The following is an 8,388-nucleotide window of genomic DNA, read 5'->3' on the forward strand; positions in this document are numbered from 1 at the left end:
GTTGGCGATCGACCATCAGGAGAGCCCAGTCTTTGCCACTTGCGGGGACTCACTTATTGCAGGCAGGGTGTTAACTGAGTTTAACACTAGAAGACAAAATGAGGACATAATCTCTCTGAACGTAGGTTAGGAAAGTAGAAACGCCCTTCGAGTGTATGTCTTTCCCAGAAGAAAAACTGTCCTAAAGTTCGCGAATTTTACTAAAATAGGCGACGAAACACACAAAGTCGCTAAACTTTTTAACCCTTTCGTTTTTCTTTCTTATTTCAGAGAAATCTCGCAAACGGCGTGAACACTAAGCTGATTCCAGAAACGGTCGGGTTCTCTTCCTTCACTCACGATGGTTGCCTGCTGGGAGCTCGCTTCGAACCCAGCTGAACGCTCATTGCTGAGTCCTCGAAGAAGGTCGCGTTTGTACAGAAGGCTCCTGGCAGCGAGCCGGGCCGGGAGTCCCCCCAGTGCGCACGAAGCCGGGCCCCGAATTCCCACTGGGAGGAACGCACTGGAATTGAAATGTGTAAGGTCAAGCCTCGCTGAGAATCAAGTCCCAGAGGATCTTCTCGGGTGGTGGAAACTTGAGGGGAAAAGGCGGTCACGAAAATTCAAGTCTGTTAGTCCAATACAGATTATCCAGGCCGCTGAGGGCAGGAATATCTTCTTATTTATTCCTTTACCCTTCTCTCCTCACAAGTCTTCCTCCTGTGCACACTTGATGGGTTTTAGAAATACTGTGTGGCACTAACAGTACCGATAGTACTACTACTACTAATTGCCCGATACGTCTGTTATCCGTTAACAGACACTCGGTGGCGGCCGCTGCGGAATTTCGAATTACCGGAACCCCCGAAATTTAGTGAGGTAAGCACTAACTAACGCCGGGTTCCCGTAGTGTAGTGGTTATCACGTTCGCCTAACACGCGAAAGGTCCCCGGTTCGAAACCGGGCGGGAACACGTGGACTGGGATTAACTTTTGTTGCTGCTTGGTTTCTATTCCCTCTTACACGTACAAACCCGTTTGGGCTTCTGGACTTTAAAAATACACAATTCTGAGTTCGATTTGTTTGTGGTCCAGAGGTCTAAAATGGGATTCCAAGGAAGCCAATCTTACCTAAGTGGCGTGGGCCAAGTCCTGGACTGTGGGCGTCTCCTGGCATTGACACCTCCTAGGGTTCTGAAGCCCAGAAGAGGAAGGAAAGGGACGGGAAACCTACTGGGGCGAGAGGAGGTGGGGAGACACGGGCTTCAGTGCCCGTGGCTTTCATTTTAGACTTCTGGACCACAAATCGAGCTCAGAATTGTGTATTTTTAAAGTCCAGAACCGCAAACGGGTTCGTGGGTAGAAGGCACCCACGGAACCCTATTCTAGCCCACGTGTTTCTGCCCGGTTTTGAATAGTTGACCTTTGAACCGTTGACCTCTCGCGCGTTAGGCGAAAGTGATAACCACTACACTACGGAAACCTCGTATAACTGCCATCTTACCTTGAAACGTAAAAGTATATAATTCCCTGATTGCCCCAAGTTGAGAAATTTTGGATTTGTTCTTTCTTTGTAGAAAAGTTTTCGATTGTAGTATTGCTCTCACTCTCACTTTTCTCATTAATTGGAATCACCAATGTCACATACCGATGACAGATACGAGCAGAAATGCGTTCGCCAAATATGTCGACTATATTGTTTGGAGTGTTCAGCGCAGCGTGTTGTCAAAAAACTGCGGGCCGGGCACTGTGGCTCACGCCGGCAATCCCAGCACTTTGGGAGGCCAAGGCGGGCGGATTAGCTGAGGTCAGGAGTTCGAGATCAGCCTGACCAACATGGAGAAACCTCGTCTCTACCTTAAAAAAAAAAAAAAAAAAAAAAATTAACCAGGCGTGGTGGCGCATGCCTGTAATCCCAGCTGCTCGGGAGTCTGAGACAGGAGAATCGCTTGAACCCGGGAGGCGGAGGCGGAGGTTGCGGTGAGCCTAGATCGCGCCATTGCACTCCAGCCTGGGCAACAAGGAACCAAACTCCGTCTCAAAAAAACAAACAAACAAAAAACTAAAAACTGCACCAGTGCCCATCAAGGAAGACCTCCTAGAGAAAACGACGCCAGATCTGAGACTTGATAGATAAAAAGAAGAATGATGGTTGTAGATAGGTTGGAAATGAGCTTTTTTTTTTTTTTTTTTTTCCTCCCTCCGTAGCTCTTAGACGAAGAACGCGATTTTTTGTCATTAGGAACTGAATGGAGTGGTCATAATCTTAGGGAGGAAATCCAAGGATTTGAAGCAGGGCTTGGAAAGAAATTAGACTAAATGGGAATATATGGGCTGGATCAGGGAAGAAGGGAGGTGGCTCCAAAAGAGGAAGATATGTTTTAATCTGAAAATGATGAGAGAAATTGGAGAGGCTGGGAACTGATCTTTAATTCTTGGCTTGTAGATGTCGTCCAGTGAAGAGTTTTGGTTTCTTGGTTTTCTAAAAAATTTATTAAGGTGTACTAGTCAATGAACACATTTGACATCAACTCACAAATTTAATTCCATCAACAAATGCCAACAAAGATAAACATAAAGAAAACTATAACTGCTCAAATTATATAAAAATGATTGAAACCAAAGATTTAAAAAATCTTAGGGAGGCAGAGGCAGGCGGAACACTCCAGGTCAGGAGTTGGAGACCAGCCTGGCCAGCAGGGTGAAATCCTGTCTCTACTAAATTAAAATGACTGACTCCACAATCCAGTCAAGATGTCAATGTCAGTCCTGAAAAGTGGCAAGATTCTTGAGATTTTTTCATGTGTGATCATGGTTTAGATTTTAGTCAAGGTTCAGAAAACTTAAAACAATCTGTGAGTGTTGGACATTCCTAAGTGGTGTGCTGCTTATGTGGAATTGTGGACACAGCGTTAGCATTAAACAGTCTTAACAAAGAGAAGAAAGTACTATAGAAGGTAATAAGAACAGTGGACTCTAGAAAAATCTCTGCCGAGTCTGTCGAATAACAATGTTAGGAAGTTGTTTTCTGTATGTAGTTGTTAACACGTTCGCCTTACACGCTGAAAGTTCTCTGGATGGATACCAGATGGAAATGCCTCCTAAGACTATTTCTCCTTCCCAACATTTTCCATTATCGCCATGCCATACCTTTCACCTTTTCAGGAATATTCAAATGAATTTATTAAAGTTTATTCAGTGCCCCGCCGGGGGCAGTGATTCACGCCTGTAATCCCAGCACTTTGGGAGGCTGAGGAGGGCGGATCACATGAGGACAGGAGTTTGAGACCAGCCTGGCCAACGTGGTGAAACCCCTTTCCTACTGAAAAATACAAAAATTAGCCTGGCGTGGTGGCGGGCGCCTGTAATCCCAGCTATTGAGGAGGCTGAGGCAGGAGAACCGGGGAGGTGGATTTTGCAGTGAGCCGAGACCGCCACTGCATTCCAGCCTGGGCGACAGAGAGACTCCGTCTCAAAACACACACACACACACACACACACACACACACACACACACACACACACACACACATATAAAATAAAGTAAAGTTTATTTAGTGCTCAATATCAGGATTTAACACCTGGATATGAAGAAGAAAGAACCACATAGTTAGTTTAAGGCAACACAAGGCTTACGTTAAGAGAGAGCGCACGCACATACACACACACACACACACACACACACACACACACACACAGAGCTGTCCATTTGAGGATCCTAGGAAAAGTGGCATTTTGCCCCTGAAGAAGGAAAGTCTTTTTGAGTAAAGAATATGTACCTATGTGAGTAAAGATAGACATATAATTAATATGTCTTAGAATACCCAAAGAAACAGAGCAGATAAGACAGAAACACCTTACTCTTTAGGGTTTGGTGTTTTTCTCAGATCTTTTATGTGAAAATCTGCCTAGAAAAGACTTCAGATATTAAAATGCATTTTTCATTCGCCTCTAGTCTATTATTAATAGTTTATCAGTTTTGTCATTAATAATTATTTAAGATGATATCACAGTCTCTTCAGAAACTTTGGTGTTATCCTAAGTCCAGAATCATTCAAAGAGGAATAGCTATTATGGTAATCAATTTAAAGTCTAAGGCCGGGCGCAGCGGCTCATGCCTGTAATCCCAGCACTTTGGGAGGCCGAGGTGGGCGGATCACCCGACGTCGGGAGTTCGAGACTAGCCATGACCAACATGGAGAAACCCCACCAAATTAGCCGGGCGTGGTGGTGCATGCGTGTAATCTCAGTTACTCAGGAGGCTGAGGCAGGAGAATCGCCTTAACCCGGGAGGCAGAAGTTGTGATGAGCCGAGATGGCGCCATTGCACTCCAGCCTGGGCAACCAGAGCTAAATTCCGTCTCAAAAAAAAAATTAGAAAAGTCATTAGTGGTCTATTGTAAAAACGTTTTGAGTGCCATCTCTATTCCAATAGCGTTGAGGATTTTTGTTTTTTGTTTTGTTTTGTTTTGTTTTTTGAGACGGGGGTCTCTCTGTCGCCCAAGCTGGAGTGCAGTGGCGCCATCTCGTCACCCTGCAAGCTTCGCCTCCCGGATTCAAGCGATTCTCCTGCGTCAATCTCCGGAGTAGCTGGGATTACAGCTACGGCTGGGATTACGCCCGGCTAACTGTTGTGTTTTGGGTAGAGGCGGGGTTTCGCCATATTGGCCAGGCTGGTCTCGAACTTCTGACCTCAGGTAATTCGCCCTCCTCGGCCTCCCAAAGTGCTGGGATTACAAACGAGAGCCACCTCGCCCGGCCAAAAGTGCCTATTTCTAAAGCTGTTGAATCTGCATCATTTGATCTCAAACGGTAGGGCAAAGGAGCTAACCTCAGATATGTTAGGCTACCTAGCCTTACAATAGGACAAATACTGTATCTTAAAGATAACATGAAAGCTTGTCATGAAACTGTTGCACTTTACACTTCTCGCCTAATGTATCTCCACTGTTTTCTGGCAAAGTTTTTAAAAGCCTGAATATTACAAGATTTATTGGTGGTAAATTCAGTTGCACCAGGTGAAATTACAAAACGTGGAACATACAGAAAGCCAGGCCCCGCTGGGATTCGAACCCAGGATCTCCTGTTTACTAGACAGGCGCTTTAACCAGCTAAGCCACGGAGCCGCAGCTGAACAAAACCTGAATTATATATTATTTGAAAACTATTTCACACTTCTATAATTAGAAAAAACCCCAGCAACTCGTTTGTTAGACGGCTTCAAAACAAAAATAGACATCCAGGTCTCAATGAAAACCAAATAACTTTATTTTGAAAGGATTAACAAGTGGGCTGGATTGAAATGACTATTTCCCCTTGAAAAGTCGTCCCGGCCGGGCGCGGTGGCTCACACCTGTAATCCCAGCACTTTGGGAGGTCGAGGCGGGCGGATCACCTGAGGTCCGGAGTTCCAGAACAGACTGGCCAACATGGCGAAACCCCGTCTCTACTAAAAGTACAAAAATTCGCCGGCGTGGTGGCGGGTGCCTGTAATCCCAGCTACTCAGGAGGCTGAGGCAGGAGAAACGCTTGAACCCGGGAGGCGGAGGTTGCAGTGAACCGAGATCTTGCCACTGCACTCCAGGCTGGGCGACAAGAGCGAGACTCCGTCTCAAAGAAAGAAAGAAAAGGAAGGAAGGAAAGGAAGGAAAGGAAGAAAGGGAGGAAGGGAGGGAGGGAGGGAGGGAGGGGGAAGGGAAGGGAAGGGAAGGGAAGGGAAGGGAAGGGAAGGGAAGGAAGGAAGGAAGGAAGGAAGGAAGGAAGGAAGGAAGGAAGGAAGGAAGGAAGGAAGGAAGGAAGGAAGGAAGGAAGGAAGGAAGGAAGGAAGGAAGGAAGGAAGGAAGAAAGGAAGGAAGGAAGGAAGGAAGGAAGGAAAAAGTTGTCCCAACATGGAGACCGCTAGACTCACTATAGGCTCTGGTGGCCAGGTAGGGAATTTTGCTGAATCTCAAAGGAAAAATGAATTGGCTTTTTATTAACCATCATTTTGTTTTAACCACACCTGTTCTCTTCTCTGTTAGTGTGGAGAAGCAGGGGTTATTGGTGGAAGGTTAACACATATCTGACACATGGTTGCTGTAGGAAAAGAACTATGAGGATATGTGCTGCATCTATCAGATCCCCCCCTCCTATCGCTTCTCGGCCTTTTGACTAAGATCAAGTGTAGATTCCCCCCTCCCCCGGGTGGTGGCACTCATTCCTCAACGACAGGAATATTAACTACTGATGGCTCATATCTGGGTCCGACTCTGGGACCTACCTTCAGTGGAAGGGAAGTCACTTGCTCCAAGTCACACTCCACCACTGGAGCAGCTCAAATCCAATGACTGTTGATGGAGGAATTCATAGGTCTGCCCTTCCCGCCTCCCCACTATAATTAAGGACATTTGTGAAGAACCATTCCAGATTTATACACACTTGTGAGATGGGCCGGACGTATGTTGCACCTGTATTGAATTCAGCTTCTGCCTTTTCTCAATCCTGCTCACCTCACCCTCTCACAGATGCTGATTTTGAGAGCGTTTCCAATAAACTTCCCGCACACAAATCTCCATCTCAGTGTCTGTTTCCTAGGGAACTGACCGATGACAAAAAGCAAGCGACTGATGCCTACGGTGGTCTCTTGAGGTCAAAGTAAGTCTAAATGTGGCCCAGTCTTTCAGGAATCATTTACCATAACAAGTGTCCTAGTAAAACAATAATGATAATAATAATCTGTGCCACAAACTTTGAGCATTTCACTACAGAACAAAACAAAGGAAGACACCTGCTAGTTGATTAAAATGATGTACAGGCCGGGCACGGTGGCTCACGCCTGTAATCGCGGCACTTTGAGAGGCCGAGGCGGGCGGGTCATTTGAGGACAAGAGTTCAAGACCAGTCTGGCCAATATGAAACCCCGTCTCTACTAAAAATACAAAAATCAGCCGGGCGTGGTGGCGTGCACTTGTAATCCTAGCTACTCGGGAGGCTGAGTAACGAGAATCGCTTGACCCGGGAGGCGGAGGTTGCAGTGAGCCAAGATCACGCCACTGCACTCTCGCCTGGGCAACAGAGCGACACCCTGTCAAAAAAAAAAAAAAAAAAAAAAAGTACAAAGTTAGTGAAAGGAGCTGAAGGACAGGAAGGTGATTTATTATTGATGATGTTAAACTAATTTTAATTTTTCCTAATCAAAGAGTTGAAATGTAAAGTTAGAAAATAAATGGCAAATTTGGCTAGTCAAAGGATATGATTCTCATTTCCAAGGCAAAGACATGAATATAAAGCATTAAACGCATTATATACTAATAGTGCATATCCAAGATAAGACTTTACAATTTACATATATATAAATACGTATATGCATATACGTGTAAATAGAGGGGGAGGGCATAAGGAGAGCATTAAAATGTACATAGGCCAATTAACTTTTGAAAATATTATTACCCTTAACTAACAGAAACAGTCATGGTAGGAAGAGGGTAAAAGTAGAATCTTGTCAAGAAAACAGACAGTAAATCATGATTAGCTCCCTCCCTGGGTTGTCACCTGCCAGCAGGAGGATCAGGCTCCGTCTGGAAGCGGGGCACCTCGCAGGGGGCAAATGTTTCACGCCTGCTTCCTCTGAGTTGTCGAATCCCGGCCTCGCCTCCTTCTCCCTTTTCAGATCGCAGGATTTCTCTCCCCTGCAGATAACGGCCCTTACTCCGGAAACGCCCTGGCTCCGTAATCCCTATTATTGTTTGGGGGGTTTGGTTCTGCCAGGGACGAGGCCAGGTCAGATGCTCAAGAGAAGCTGTCTCCACCGTCCTTTTGCCTCAGGGGATCCCAGTTCGCTCTCGAGCGCCACTAGCTGTCCTGTGACGGGAACTGCAACGGCAAATGTGTGACTTTCTTGAGCGCAGCGTCACAGGCCTGGGAAGCGCCGCTGAGACCTCAGGGTCGTAGTGACAGAGGAACCACCCAAGGCTAGGAGGGGAGAGGGTGCAGTTCCCGGATCCCTAAACCTTCGGGAAGAGCCGACCTGTCCTGAAGGGTCTCCAAGAACAGAGAGGACACTGCGCCACTCACTCGGGAGCCGCGTCCTTTCAACCATGAGACGGCTCCGTGGGCCAACGGTTCCCTGATCCGCTGGCCGAGATATCAAGCTTGGATGCAACTTCGGATTCACCCCAGGCAAAAGGAAGGAAGCCCGGATTGGGAACCTTGTCCTGAATCTTCTCGGATCAGAATTAGCAGGATAAGAAAAGCTGTTTCCCCGTAAGAAACAGGGTTCTTCGGTGTTCAATGTGGAGCTCCGCCACTCCCAGCCCGGGTGAAGGAAAAGTGGAAAACAAAATGAATGTAATTATCTATTCGAAGATAAATTTCAATAAAACATGCCGTTTGATAGTAATTTATAATGTGGAAGTACGGTATCCTGTCATCT

At 46.3% G+C, this 8,388-nt stretch overlaps 2 non-coding genes across 2 annotated transcripts; one reads left to right on the plus strand and one right to left on the minus strand.

Moving 5' to 3' along the window:
* Positions 1-879: 879 nt before the first annotated feature.
* TRNAV-AAC (transfer RNA valine (anticodon AAC)) lies at positions 880-952 on the plus strand. Its single transcript has one exon. It is a non-coding gene; the product is annotated as a tRNA-Val (tRNA).
* A 4,078-nt stretch (positions 953-5,030) lies between these two features.
* Positions 5,031-5,104, minus strand: TRNAT-AGU (transfer RNA threonine (anticodon AGU)). Its single transcript has one exon. It is a non-coding gene; the product is annotated as a tRNA-Thr (tRNA).
* Positions 5,105-8,388: the final 3,284 nt, after the last annotated feature.

Source organism: Macaca thibetana, chromosome 4 (genome assembly GCF_024542745.1).
Source record: "Macaca thibetana thibetana isolate TM-01 chromosome 4, ASM2454274v1, whole genome shotgun sequence".
Classification (NCBI taxonomy): domain Eukaryota; kingdom Metazoa; phylum Chordata; class Mammalia; order Primates; family Cercopithecidae; genus Macaca; species Macaca thibetana.